The sequence below is a fragment of the Copadichromis virginalis genome, linkage group LG7, assembly GCF_057382275.1.
Source record: "Copadichromis virginalis isolate Kocher_CV1m ecotype Utaka linkage group LG7, C_Virginalis_male_GT1.1, whole genome shotgun sequence".
In the NCBI taxonomy this organism is placed as follows: domain Eukaryota; kingdom Metazoa; phylum Chordata; class Actinopteri; order Cichliformes; family Cichlidae; genus Copadichromis; species Copadichromis virginalis.
The window spans coordinates 61,302,345-61,318,385 of NC_140624.1; the positions used below are offsets into that span (position 1 = coordinate 61,302,345).

The 16,041-nt window shown below is 39.8% G+C and overlaps 1 pseudogene; it reads right to left on the reverse strand.

The window, feature by feature from the left end:
- Positions 1 to 14,283, reverse strand: part of LOC146706422 (uncharacterized) — a 55,974-nt pseudogene extending 41,691 nt beyond the window's left edge.
- Positions 14,284 to 16,041: the final 1,758 nt, after the last annotated feature.

Consider the following 16,041-nt stretch of genomic DNA (forward strand, 5'->3'; position numbering starts at 1 on the left):
CTGTATTCTTGTTGTGTCTTTACCTTCCAATAAAAAGCACCTTGAGGTAAGTGTTGTGTTTTGACACTACATTAACACAACTGATTTGAATTGAATTAAACTGACCTTTTGACCTTAAGTTTGGAAACCCCTAAGAACCCTAAGAAGCAGTATGGCTAACGTGAGCAGAGGGACTAACTTGTCAGAGCTGATGGGGGGAAAAAGGTTTATCAAACATAAGCAACTTATACAGTTCAGCAGTGTGAACCAGCACCTTCCTGCATGTAGAAAGAAAATGTGCTAGTGATCCGGCCATGCAGATGCCGAGAGAGAGTAGAAGGAGGCAGCAGGCAATCATCAAACATGATGAGGCAAGGATAAATTTGCGTATACTAAATGAGGTCATTCAAAGTTGCCTTTTAAAGCAGCGGTCCCCAACCCCCGGGCCTCGGACCGGTACCGGTCCGTGAGTCGTTTGGTACCGGGCCGTGAGAGTTGAGGCTCAGGTGTGAAATGTATGGTTTTCAGGGGTTTTATCGGTTTTCAGCGTTATTTTGTTATCGTTTTTATCGTTAACTCGGTTTTCCTGGGTCTTTTCACGTGTGTTATGAATAAATCTTTTTTTCGGTACCGGTACTAGTTTTATTTTGTTGTATTTATCCGCGACACCTTAAAGGCTGGTCAATGAAAATATGGTCGGGCATAAACTGGTCCGTGGCACAAAAAAGGTTGGGGACTGCTGTTTTAAAGGCATTGTGAGATTATGCTTTATAGAAAATAATTTTAAGTATGCAACTTTGATGAACTGAGATGCATTTTTAGGGGTTTAATCAATGTTCTTCTACAAGCATGTCATGCAACTGAGCAGTCATCTTGGTAAAAGCTCTGTGCAGTTACTCGGACAGTCATTTTAACTGCCATTGTTAATATTGTAGATCTCTCTTTTATAAAATCTCTGTTTTATTTAATTCTGGGAGTAGGTCGTTACACTATAACATAACAGATACTGCCAATTTACATTTTACAATAGATACTTCTGGAATATAATTATGTGGGACTTTTATTTGCTTAGTCATTATTGTAATGTATTTTCTACTAAAAGTGTCACTGTTGAATATATAGCTGTAAAATTATACAACAATCAACTGAATAACTTACAGTGTCTGGTTGATAAATGCAACATTTTAATAGTGTGTGGTGTAAATATACCTGATGTTACTATGTCTCTGGTCATCCAGAAAAGCCCAGCAATAGGACACAGGAATCAGGAAGCAGTTGGTCATGGTGATTGGTTTGTGAGTTTGTGTGTAGTTTAATACACAATAAAAATCTACTGTGCTGGAGGAGAAGTCGAGGCCGGGGTAATGGGCTTCTGCGTGCAGCTTCACCACCTCATGCTGCGTGTGTCCCTGGTAATTTACTTCAAGAAACTGGCAAACACATGAAAGAAGAGAAGAAGAGTTTTTTAACTATGTTAGTAAGTGAACAGAGAATACAGTTTAGTTATTCACAATAGTTCCTCATCTTTTGGTCTTTTTAAACCTTTAATCTCAATAAGGCTACTCAAAGAAAAAGGTTATCCTATAGCTCAGTGAAAGCATGGGTTTTAGATAATTATAATGGGTGAAAAGAAAAAATTATTGCTGATTTAATTTCAATGTAAACCCAACTGGGGTCAAAACACCCAGGTGAAGAATGAAAATAAATGCACCATGTAAGAAAAAGATTGCATCAAAGTTACCACATCCACAGTTCTTGACTCTCAATCCTTATAGAAAGCTGAATTAAAGCATACCCACACCTCAGCCTGATGTCCGTCTCCTAAAACCACAGACTGGAAAGATATATACAGTACTTATAGGACTAATGTGAATTTTGATATATTCATCAAAATAATGCACACTTCTTTTTCAGAGTATGGTCTTGCAGTTGGAAGAAATAAAAATAACTGAATTGTTTTTGTTGCTTACTTTAAACAGATGACTCCTACACCGCAGGTTCATAGGCCTTTCACAAACCTTTACACACTTTTTTTGAAACATTTATTGTGATTCTGCCATGGGAACCAAACTTGTCAACAATATTCATCTAATCTACAGCTTCACTCAGACATGCCAGGTGTTTGAAAGCCTCAAGCTTTTTAATGAGCTCACAAAATTTGAGCTATAATAATGAAAATAAGGACATTCTGTATGCAATATCTGACCTTAAATTCACTGATCATTACAGAATTCAACAAAACTATATTTCATATTTTTCAATTTAGAGTTTATCAAAACTTAATTTGGGGTTAGTGCCAAAAAACATCAGTGATTTTGCACTGTCAAATCTCTATTTGTTTAATTTGGAGGCAACTGTCTTTAAGGGCACATACTGCGTTCCAAGAATATCAAAACACAGTAGACTCACTTCTGCACAGCAAACTTCACAAACAGATATTACGAAGCGTTAAAAGAGTATTTAGATATGAGCAATAACACAAAATAAGATTAATCTGAGTTAAAGGTATGATACAGATAAGTACAGCTAAATGATTAAACAGCATGTTTCAGCAAAAATAGAATCATTAGAACTGTACTTGATGAAATTAGAAATAAAAACAACCAAAAAACAACAATTTGTACTCTATACTGCGGTCTCCTGGGGTCTCACACAGAGAGAAAGGTTCTATAAGTGAGAGTTTTATGGAGACAGGCAGAGAGGATATATTCTTTAGAATCAGCTTCTCGTGTAGGGGTCTTTCTCCTTTGACCTGTAACACACAGAAACCTTTTAAATTAAGTGAACAACAACAAAGAGACGTGTCTGAAGCACAGGTATTAAACTGCTGCAGTTTGAATTATTAATAGTTAAAGGTTGGTTAAAAATAATCAAAATGTTAACAGAAATATACATAAAGGAGGCAAATGAGATTAACATTCATGAGAGCTGCAGTTTATGGGACCTTTGATGATTGTCCACATAACCTTTAGACAACATTTAAAACAGTTATGGGATGCAATCATAAAAGCATTGCAGAGTATTACAAAAAATATGCTTTTAAAAAAGTACTAAAAATGCAATGTTTGGTATTCTTGCTCATGACTAACCTTCTTCATGTAGAAGCTGCTTTGAGGAAAATGCTGACCAGTGGAGCTACGAAGTGACAAATAACATCCACACCATGATCTTCTCCTGGTAGCACCTGCACCAACAAAAGCATAGCACGCTTGATGCTCACATACAACCTGGGAAGCCAAAAGTCTGTACATGTAGTATACTGCATATTGAGCTGCAGCATCTGTTCTAATGCACAGATTGGCTATGATTATTCACTTTCAGGACATACACACAAACAGTTTCACCTTAGGACAGTCTGAAGACACTGTGAGCTGGAAAAAAGCTCACAGTATCACAGAATGAGGCTGACCATCTTTCTGCTAGAAGAAGTTACTCCACGTCTTGGAGCATATAGGTTTAGGAGTTGAGAAAGGAGGTAGGAAACTCTGGCTAGGCAAGTTTCCACCTTTGTGGGTTTTTGAAGTGGGTTGTGAGTTATCAATCTTCCTGTTCATCCGGTGTACTCGCATGCCAAGGTTGAAGAGCTTGAAGTGATATTGATATGACTCATGGCTTACAAAGCAAAGAGAGCTCAAGGCAGATTCTTGGTGTCATATTATTCACTTCTGCAAAAGGACTTCACACTAAGTCAAAATTGAATTTGTGAAAATGAAATAGTGATTTCTACCTGAAGTGTGTGCCTAAGTCGAGGCCGGGACGAAAAGGTCGGTCAATGGCAACTGTAGTTCCAGTGCCAGTGGCAGAGAGCAGGACAGTGTGCGCCTGACTGTCCTGTATAAAGATCTCCAACTTGCCCTCGAACTGAATCATGTCCTTCAGGTGTTCCACAACCTTGAGCTCCAGCTGGCCCCGTGGCAGTACAGCTGCCTCACTGGACTCAACACGCTAAAAGGACTCTCTGGTGGCCTAAGGAAACATAGGAGTTATAATCTGAGTCAACTTACAGTGTGAACCTGATGAGCTAAGGTGTTACCACAGAAAGCCTCACCTAGAAAAGAGGGGCAGTGCGGTCCTTCCAGTAGCTCTTTCCATCACTGAAATGTGGTGCTTGAAAATATCTCCCCTGTGCGGGCGTTTTCTATAACTGTGTGGCACAATGCTACTGAGATCCTTGAGAGATAGATGTGTGTATATCATATAGCTGAATAATCACATCACCACTTCTATGCGGCATGAGATCCTTGAGTTGGAAATAGAGCAGCAGCTCTTTGCCTGACATATAGTAAGTAAGACAAAACATATCCCTACTCTGAGGAAGGCTAATGTGTGGATGCACGTTAAATAAGACAAGTGTAACTTATGCTAAAATCTGCTATAAAATACACAGAGATGTAAACAGGAGAATAGCTTTTAAAATAGAGCTGCTGCAACATAGCTATATATATTTATTTTATTTCGCAGCTTTGCGGATTGTTCGATTGCACTTTTCCAAATAAAGACCAGTGTAATGAGAAAACAGACATAAATCTAATAAATCTCTGCAGTCTTTAAACACAGCAGATAGCTTTTCATTGTGCTCAGCGTAGTGTACATATATCTGACAAAGCAGTGGTCGAAATCGCAATCAATGTTCTATACAGAAGCTCTGCTGATCTATGGTTGGAGCATAAACTTTTAATTGGGGTTTTGAAAATGAGCGTCCTATTAATGCGGTGAAGCTTGCGTGCTTTCACTGCCTTATAGCACAACAAAGTAAATCGGTGCTTAAAAATATTTTCACTCAAACTTAAATATAAAGCTTTCACTACATTTTGACATTGAAAGCCACCTTCTCAGTTTGAAGGAGAGATGATACGTATGAGGAAAAATGTCAAACAGCCAAAACTTGACCAGTGAGTGACTTTGAAAGTCGCAGATCACTTTCTCAGCATTTGTACAATCGAGGAAAGAGGCTGCTGAAAGCTGGCTTGGACCGGGTCGATACCAGGGTGATCGTGGTGAAGGGGTGGGTGGAGTCAAAAGAGGAGAAAGAGCACAGGGTTGACTCCCCTGGGTAAGGAGCAAGACGACTGGAATCTCAATAATCACATCAAACCTGCTGCATCACACAGCTCGATTAGCATTGATTCCTTTTAAATGCAGCACAAGACGGAAGGGTTTAGAATTCTGATTTGTGCTGTATGGTCTGCTGCTATCAACAGCGCATAAAAGCTTAATAAATCCTGTATTGATGGTGCAGAGACTACTGCCAGCCAAGTTTGATGTCAAACAGTAATACAGAGCGACAAAATCGACTGTCAAAAAAAAGCAGCAAACTCAAAATGAATATTCTGAGTTTTAATAACGTTTCTCTTTCAGTTTTCCAGTTCTTATGTATCACTGACAGGAGAATTTAAAAAACATGAATAAAAGTCTGCTTATGTAAGGGATTCTCCAGGAAAGCAAATATGTTCATGTGCAGCCTGCAGTGCTCACACAATTCTTCACTGCCTGTCTGAATGGTTCGACACCATATAAGATAACAGAAGGCCAGGATGGATGAGGAATGAAGTCGTTCCCACGGATGGTCACTTAAATGACAAGACAGACTGGGTACCTTATGCAATATCCCCGTGATCTTCTGTCATCAGGTCTATTTGTGTGGTTCTTTGCCAGCCTATTGAGCGAGACGTAATGTAATTCTAGGAAAATCTGCATCGATTGACGCCTGAGAGTGCAGAGGAGAAACTCCTTTCCTCAACATTGCCTTAGAGGAGAGGACAGGGTCATAAAACTGCAGTTACACAGGGGTTTGCCTGTGTGTGTTTAAAATTGTGCATGTGGATGGTTGTGTCTATGTCAGCTTTGGAAGTATTGAGGTACAGTTCCAGTCACAAGTTGGCTCCCCGTGGATATCAGGCAACGCTGATATGACAGTACGTAGGGAGGGAAGAGCTTTCAGAGAAAAGTGAAACACTAAATATGATAAACTGTGGCTCTCTGGTTGCCAGAAAGTTTAGTGTTTCATTTACCATGAGTAAGCACTATAAATGCATACAAGTGGAACATAACCATTTTAATTTAAAAGGCTTTTAAGACCTAGAAAATCAAACGTAGTTAATGTGGAAAATGTCTTAATATGTAGGTAACAGCTGATAACACTGAAGTACCATTTGAAGAGTGAGAGATAGAAGTGGAAGTCTGTTATACAGCATGGGTTAATCTACTATTTGTGCATAAATGTTACAATATCCAAAAGCGAGGCTCTGTGAGTTGATCGTTAAAATTGTTCTACACTGACAAAATATGTCACCATTTGACTGGATTGTAATGTATATATAATGTTTATAATATATTCTCCTGTGGTAGGACTAAAATTGAAGTGGCAGCTAATTATTTCAAAAGCTAACAAAGCAATTAAATCATCAGCTCATTAATTACATATCCAATTGGACTGAAAATGAATTAGTCACAGGAGCTAAGGAAGACAGAAAGCCAGTACGTGAACTGATAGATGACTGGAGAGATATGTAGTAAATCCACTCTTAAACCTGGATAACGCTGCTTTTTTCCCCCAGATGTTTACTGTATGCTTCCAAATGCTTTAGCATCCCACTATGAGATGTAAGCTCATATAAAGTTGTTGTTGTTTTGTTTTAAAGTGTATAAGAATTTCTAAATCAATTTTTAGTATATGCCTGCCCACCTATGCCACAAATTCTAGTGTCTGTATCATGGTAGTAGTAAAGTGAGCTGGAATAGGTGACTGGGTATACAGGTGCAGGGTTTTGGCAATGCTCTTCAGAACTGGGATTTTACCAAAGCTCAGCTGTGGGCTTTGGATGTGAACTACTGGTCCCTGTCCAATACATGACAAGGCCACCTCCTGGAACAGAACAGAAATATTCAAGGATCAAAGAATAAATATTCAGATATCAAACATACACTGAACAAAAATATAAACGCAACACTTTTGTTTTTGCTCCCATTCCCCATGGGATGGACGTAGAGACCTAAAATTCATTCCAGATACACAATATAACCATCCCTCCCAAACAGTGGTCACAAATCAGTCCAAATGTGTGGTAGTGGGCACATCTGCTATATTGAGATAATCCATCCCACCTCACAGGTGTGCCACATCAGGATGCTGATCTGACATCATGAGTAGTGCACAGGTGTACCTCAGACTGCCCACAACAAAAGGCCACCCTGGAATGTGCAGTTTTGTCTCACAGCAAAATGCCACAGATGCCACAAGCAATGAGGGAGCGTGCAATTGGCATGCTGACAGCAGGAATGTCAACCAGATCTGTCGCCCGTGCATTGAATGTTCATTTCTCAACCATAAGCCGTCTCCACAGGCGTTTCAGAGAATATGGCAGCACATACAACCGGCCTCACAACCGCAGACCTCGTGTAACCACACCAGCCCAGGACCTCCACATCCAGCAGGTTCACCTCCAAGATCGTCTGAGACCAGCCACCCAGACAGCTGCTGGAACAATTGGTTTGCACAACCAAACAATTTCTGCACAAACTGTCAGAAACCGTCTCAGGGACGCTCAACTGCATGCCCGTCGTCCTCACCGGGGTCTTGACCTGACTCCAGCTCGTCGCCTTAACAGACTTGTGTGGGCAAATGCTCACATCCGATGGCATCTGGCACGTTGGAGAGGTGTGCGCTTCACGGATGAATCATGGTTCACATTGTTCAGGGCAGATGGCAGCTGAGAATGTCCCAGTTCTTGCATGGCCAGCATACTCACCGGACATGTCACCCATTGAGCATGTTCGGGATGTGCTTGACCGGCGTATACGACAGCGTGTACCAGTTCCCACGAATATCCAACAACCTCACACAGCCATTGAAGTGGAGTGGACCAACATTCCACAGGCCACAATTGACAATCTGATAGACTCCATGCGACAATGTGTTGCACTGCATGAGGCAAATGGTGGTCACACCAGATACTGACCGGTTCTGGGTCCCCAGACCCCCAATAGCGCAAAAAACTGCACATTCCAGGGTGGCCTTTTGTTGTGGGCAGTCTGAGGTACACCTGTGCACTACTCATGATGTCAGATCAGCATCCTGATGTGGCACACCTGTGAGGTGGGATGGATTATCTCAATATGGCAGATGTGCCCACTACCACACATTTGGACTGATTTGTGACCACTGTTTGGGAGGGATGGTTATATTGTGTATCTGGAATGAATTTTAGGTCTCTACGTCCATCCCATGGGGAATGGGAGCAAAAACAAAAGTGTTGCGTTTATATTTTTGTTCAGTGTATTTAACTTAGAGTCCAACACAAACACTTCCACTGACCAGGTATGGCTGGAGGCTGCTGAACCCAGCAATTCATAGAGTGCTGCGGCGCTTTCCAACAGTCTTAGCAGGGAGACACACAGAAAGCTTCTCTGAGCTGCCGGGATGAATCACTCGTCTAGGTGCAGAACTGCTTAAAAGCAGTGATGGATTCTCCTCATTTTCCTGAATACAGAGACAGTAAAAATATATATACATTTTAATGCAGCCATAGTGCATCAGATGTAATTGTGGAACTTGCCTCCATACATGGGATGAAACATTTGTGACATTTGTGAAATCCACAGTCCCACTTAGTGTTCATCACTGCTGTATAAACGGATAAAGCACAGTAATGGATAATATGAGGTCAGCTTTTGTTGTCTTTTAAACCTTCATTTGTCTCAAAAAATAATTTCTTACTTAGCGACAGTGCGGCAACAGCTTATTTAGGTATTCATTTATGTATACCAACAACCTGCTCGAGATCAAACTGAACATCAGAAAGAGGAAGAAAGAACATGGTATGGTTGTTGGTGCCAGGCGATCTGATCCGAGTATTTTAAAAACTGCTGCTCTGCTGGGATTTGCCCACACGATCATCTCTAGGGTTTAGAGAATGGACCGAAAAAGAGAAAATGTCCAGCAAGTAGCAGTCCTCAATGTGAATATGCTTTGTCGATGCCAGTCTCATGTTCAATGGGGTGAGTACCCAAATACAAGACAGTTGGCGGATGTATCTGTATCAAATGCTCAGGCTTTTAAGGATATTTTCTTAGTCCACTTTAGGCCCCTTACTACCAAGTGAGCATCATATTCAACACCACAGATGCTACTTGAATGTTATTGCTATCCATCTCTTTATCCATGTTTGTTAGATTTGTATTGTTGATTGTCATTTATGCTTAGAAATATTTACTTATATATGCTTAGAGTTTTGTAATTAGTTGTAGATTGGTAGAGGTTTTGATCCTTGATAGTCTGCAAACTTTGTGTGTATTAGACAGCACTTTGGGAGCATGAGAGGTCATACCGTGTCTTATTGTTTTATGGTAGGATTAACGTAGTTGCGTCTGTTCTAGTCTAAGTGCTCTTTGTTTAGATGAACTGCAGGACTTCCTCACCGTGTTATCTAGGATGAACCATCTAGGGTGAGGGGGAGGCTACCCTCTTCCTGACCAAGGATGTTTGACCCTTTGATCAGCAGTCCACACACACACACACACACACACACACACACACACACACACACACACACACAGACAAGGTACTCTTTGTGTGTATGTAGACGTCATATGTTAATGAACTTATGCATATTCATGTAACCTCAATAAAAGAACAGTGGTACGGGAGAACGGACGAGAGCAACTGGGGTCAAGCGAAGGAACGGTGCCTGTCCGGTTCTCTCCCGTGCACGAGAAACATGAAGAAGCTTGCCTACTTGTGTCTTGCTTTGCAGTGTAATTATATTGTCTTCAACGTTCCAGCGGATGGGTTCAAGCTACAAACCTATCAATGTTCTCATGGCTGCCTCTAACATAATAAGGGCCAGTTCTGAATTCAGAAGGGGGTTGCAATCTGCTAATAAAGTGGTCAGTGAGTGTATTTCAAAAATAATTGATGAACACTAAGGCTAAACAATCCAAAAAAAGATATCTTCAAAGTAGCACTTTCACACATCACCAAAGCTCAGTAAGGAAAGCGAGGACAAGAAGATGTGTCCCCATTACCACACAGTAATTACATTAAGACAGAATCTCTTCAGTCTGGACAAGAGAGACAATTAGAGCAACCAATAAGTCATTAACTGTGTTTTTGGCAAGCTGTAAAACGATCCTTTAAACAAATGAGATATAATGTTTTTGTTACTGAGCTTATGACGATTTTCTTCACCTTTAGAAAAAGCCAGTTAGTATTTTTTCACATTTTCGGTCTTTATGCTAAGTTAACTGTCTCCTCGCTCCTACTTCATATCGACTGAAAAGGAACATGTATGCTCTAATTCACTTCAGTTCTTAACACAGACATGTAAACTCTATAAATCAATTTTTTTTTTTTTTTGTTGCTGCATGGATCTGTCCAACCTGATCAAGCATGCCATAGCAGGCAGGCAAATTGCTAGAGTTGGTCAACCGCACTTTCTGTTTATAGGGGAAATTGAGGAGTCCAGCACTGGAGTATCCACCACAATCTCAGGCACAACACACCTATCAACACAGACAAAAGAAGAGAGTCAGACAAGTAGAAGAGAAACAGCGAAATGGGTGGAGAAGAAAAGATATGAAGAGTATTTATGGACCAAAAAGTAATTGCACAGCATCATGCCAAAACTCGATTAATTAGAATGAATTCATAAAAGTATAATGACGGTGATTGCCGTGAGGAAGTCAGATTGCCACTGCCCTATTCTGAATGATGATGCAGGTGACATTCCATTGTATTATAATGCAAATTAGCTTCTGAATATTTAACACATCCTCCACTGATTTGCCGACACCTGCATGCAAGTTCAATGGACCACATTCACAACTTGTCAAAGCATCAGAACATGCAGACAGCTGAAAGCACAGCAGATTACTAGCAGAAAAAAGGTACTTTATTCGAGAAAAAAGGATGATAGAAGAGTTTGCTAGCAGGCATTTTGGGTACCACAGTGTATATAGTTGTATACTTAAGTACATATATGTAGCAGGTGTCATGTGGCAGATTAAGGCTGTATTACAGTCTATCATGTAGTTTACAGTTTACAGAGATCTTTTGTTCCCTTGTTTGAGTTCTGTGTGTATACGTCAGGTGAGGGGCAGCCAATCAAAAGAAAGTGGGCTTTTACAACTAACAGGTTTAATAGCAGAGAATCTAAAGTGCTTTGTTTGGCACAGATGGTCCAATATAACTTAAATATATTTTTAAAACTGTGAATGATTCAAAGCTCTAGTGGAGTTCCAGAATAAAATAAATAAATAAATAAAATAAAACAAAGATTGAGCTGGTAATGAGTGTCACAAGTCCCTTTTTAATCTATAATGACAAATAAATTGAGATGAGTAAAAAGTACAGTATATCAAGACAATCATAGATAATTTCATTGAATTTGTGTGTCATATTCTCCACCCAAGACACCATTACACCACTGCTTTCTGTCAAACATAAACATAAACTCTAATTTTCTAAGAAGAGGTTGTATTCTATTTTCCTTTGGTAGAGGGAGATGAATCATTGTTATTCATTCTTTTTTTATTGAGTATCTTTTCAAATGAAACAGCCTCAGGGCACAAAAGCAGAAATACAGGAAGATACAGGATGTTTACTTGGATTTATTTTACCACAAACTAACTTCAGCAACTGAACGTTTGAGTAAGTTTTCACACTCAACAGACTGTGTATGTTCACATGTAAATGTGTCTAACCTAGCCTTCATAGACAAAGACAGCATTTCCTCCCCGACGCCGTCAACATCCACTACTAGCACCGGCCTGTGTGTTCCAACAGTGTTGGAGTACAACGTCACCAGTACACACCTGATGATGATGATCATGAAGCCATTTATTTGTCATTTGCAGTTCCCTGCAGCAAAATTGGACCTCTTCCGACCATACATACAATACACAAACATCACATCGGGTAGGCAGGTCAGAACAGGTAGCGTAAAGAAAAACAATGAAATGTACAACAAAATAGGGAGATGGAGGAGAGAAAAACAGAACTCTTCTCATACTGAGCTCCTACTAGGAGCTCAGTATCAGAACAGAAAGCAAAAAAAACTCCTCAGCACAAAAAGCACATGAATCTTCACAACATAACACCATGAAAACACATCACAAGCAACAGGGGTGGGTATGAGGTGAGAGTTTTCCGGTGTAATCAGCAGCATCTGCTATGCATCATACATACACACAATGAGGCCAGGAAGACCAGTACAGGAGAAATACAGGAAAACCAGTGTCTAAAGTTAAAAGGAAAGAAGTTAAAGTAAAAAAAAAAATTCACCTTTAGCTTTATAGTGTTACCCATTATTAACAAAGCAGCCTGATAAAAATGCGGATGGAACTAACTAGGTCAGCTTTCTTGTGTTAGCATAGCAAGTCTTGCCCAGACAAGAGGCCTGCTTCTGTCTGACTGGTAAAAGTGCCCTTCCCTGTGGTTTGTCAATACAAACTCTAGTGATGTGTGCTGTGTTCATGGTGCACTTTGAAAATGTTTATAATCTTGGTAATCCATGAGCTAATGTTGGCTGCATTGTTGCACTATACCATTATACTAAAACTGGTATGCTAGCTCTGGTCTCTGATTAATTGTTGATTAATTGTACCTTAATGGATTTATCTGACACAGTACGGACTGAGCCTGTTGCCGGGCAGATCGTGAATTCCACAGGCCTTGAACGAAGATTTCCAGCAGTATGACCTTGCCAATTTTTTCATGACTCATCAGAAACCTTTCTAAATAAGCTAATGCTAGGCGAGGCCTGACCATCTCCCCAGACATGCAATATGAAGTTCACGGGCACAAAGGAAGGTTTGAAAAGGATGCACACAAGTGTTTCTGGGAATATGTAGAGAGAGAGCCAATATGAGAAAATATAAAGATATTAATATATGTTATCATGCACGCAAGGATGAAATCCAAGGAAAAATGTAGCATACCAAAGGCTACATCCCCAAAGTCGAGCTCTGAAACATCAAAGTGGATTGTAGGACAGATTAAACAGACAAAGAAACCTTGAAAAGAACAAGATGAAAAATCTGAAAATAGGTACAGAGAAGGTAAAGGATCCATGAGTCAGTTTTTACATTTGCTTGTAACATGTAAATGTTCTGTCAGAGCAATGGCTCCATTCCTCGCCAGCTTTACCTAAAGTTTTTTGTTTTTTTCTGCCTGTCCCGTTTGGCTCTTTTGCCATCAGAATTATTGTCTAAAGGCGAAGAAAGATGCCCAACGGATTTACTTTACCAAAATGACCATCCCAGCCTTGCTGTAATGGTCCATTTGATTCACCTTTTATTGTTTATTTTATTTTCACTTGCTGGGACAGACTTGACTGGGGGAAAGAAGGGGAGAAAGAAAGAGGGAAAGAAAAACAGCTGAGAAGAGGGACGGGGGAGAAGGGCAAAAAACAAAAACCAACAGAATAAGCAGAGAAAAAAAAATACATATATCGAGCTTTACCTAAAGTTGAAGGTAAGTGGTTGAGGCTATCCTGTCACAGCTAGCAGCAAGTCCTCAGAAAATGAACCCAAAATCCGACTGCGAAGGTGACTTCCACAGTCTGGCACTCCCAGAGGGAACAACACAGCAGACAAACTTCGGCCAAAATCAGCCCTTTATTCGACAACTGCAACTGGAGAAGAAAGATTTCCTGTATAAGCTAAACTCAGTCAATAAGAGTTTGCAATATATTATCATAAAACTCAAAATGAAGTGTGTGTATTAATGAGAACCTTCACAGACATGTGTGTATTAATGTTGAAACAGAAGAGTAAATATCCAACAATGATCATGTAACTACCAGATGTGTTTTATGGAGTATATCAACAGATAAAAGATGGTACGTGGTATCAGCTGTGTGCATAAAAAGTGGCAAAAAAAACCTGCAGATGATTTTATTACACGTTGTTGCTGACTGGCAGAAGAACCACCTTGCAGTATAATAAACTATAACCACAGAGGCTCTGTCAACTAACATAACGTTGCATCTGCAGCGTTATACATACATACTAGCAATTTTATAAAGGAACATAAGTGTATGCAGCTTATATGTCTTACAAATGCTTATGGTATGATCCACACACGTAAACGTAAATGATTTACAAATGCAGGCAGTGATTTGTGTGAAACTTTTGAGGACTCACAAGCACATGCTACAAAACTATTTTACAACTGTCTATACCTAAACCTGAATGAATATTTATAATTACAAATGCCTAATAATATATTTGGCATTACTCTCGCTCACTTACAAAACCTTAAATACGTGTGCCGAAATCTCCTGATACACACAGATCACGTTGCATGCCCAAGTGGGGTTTTGAGACAAATTTCATGCTGTCAGCTTCGCACTGATCCACAAATGTAAGCTGTGTTCATGTGCTAGTGTAAAACTGGGACATCTGTGCTTCCTCTGTCCTGTGGGATTTTTTTTCCCCCAGTTAAACTGGGCTTTGCTTCTTCTAAATAAACAGAACACCCTTCTACTAGAAAACATAGATTTACCAATTACAGATACTACACGGTGGGCTATAAAGGTTAACATATGGCTAAGCTTCTGCTACTTGCTGCTTGCAAACTGAGTCAGACCTCAGCTGCAGATGGTTGAACACGTTGTACATCACTGTGGATCATACTCTGAAGTGACTAAATACTAACTAATCTCTGCATAATTTGAATATAGATATAATCCAGGTAATGTGAAATAACACTTTGATGTTAATCTTAGCATTCTCTAATAACAGCAGGCTAACATTAATGTTAGCTTAATGACTAATCCTGAACATCTCAGGATGTAGCAGCAGCTTATTTAAACCATATGTTAACCTTGACAGACTACTGTGTGGTGCCTGTAATTGGAAAATCTATGTTTTTTCTGGGTGACGAGTTCCTCTTTTTTGTTTAGAAGGAGAAATGCCCACTTTATTTGAAAAAACCACAGGACTACAAGCAGGATGTTTGTTAGTCCCTAAAAGTTAGCCACAAATCATGGCACATGTTTGAAAATCATAGTCTACACTTATGAAGCATACTGTATGCATTCGTAACCCTTGTGAGACATATTTCTCCCATTACAAGTGTTCGTTTTGGCTCGTTTTTCTTATCTCTTGATAATATTATTGTTCTCCTATGAAAAAAATCTAATAACTCAATCCCATTATGGTTGAACTCAAGTTCAGGTCCCATACCTTTACCCTTGACTGTGAGGGGTAACCGTGATTCACGTCCTAAGGCAGAAAACAGACAAAAATGATGAAAGAGTGATAACAAAGCTAGAAAAGACAAAGCAAAAAACATGTTGTAGGGCCATGGGAAAAGGAAAAGGCAACATATCATGTAGAGTTGAGTATTATGGTTGGTGTTACATTACGTTAAAGTACTAATTCTAATCAATGCAAAGGCCACATGAGATCTAGTCTTCTGTTTTGCTTTATATGTTTCTTAGGCTTTTTGCAAAGTGAGGAAATAAGGCACAGGAGTCTCCTGTCTCTCTGTCCTTGTCCTAGGCTCACCAGGTCATCACGCACCGCAGAAAACATGAAAATTAATGTAAATCTGACCCCCGGCTCAAACGACACACATGAAGGCCACATGCAAAACTGTCAACAATCTTTTACTAGCACTTAGATGAGATGACTAAATTTGGGCACAGTGAGTTCATCGTCACGAAGGTGGATTTATGAAGAACAATTGTGCTGTTTCCTTTGATTGAGAATATCACACGGTTGAGGAAAAGGGAACATAAAACAGATACACTGGAGAAGAGCTGTCGTTCCCTGAAAAAACTAACAAACAGACAGACATGGTTTGCTACCCAGACTTGTTTATCTGTAAGTTGTCTGCACTAACGAGATTCTTTTATGAGAAAGCTAAAGCTTTCAATTTACAGCAGGGGTATAGGGTGTGCTTGTAGCTGTCAAAGTAATCAATTGCAAGGTTGAAAGAACACACAAAAGAAGAGTTACATCCAGGGGTGTACGAAGGGTTTGAGATGAGGAAACAACTGTTGCTGTCAGTTTGCTATAAATGCACTCAAAATACTTTTGGTTCATTATCTTCTCACT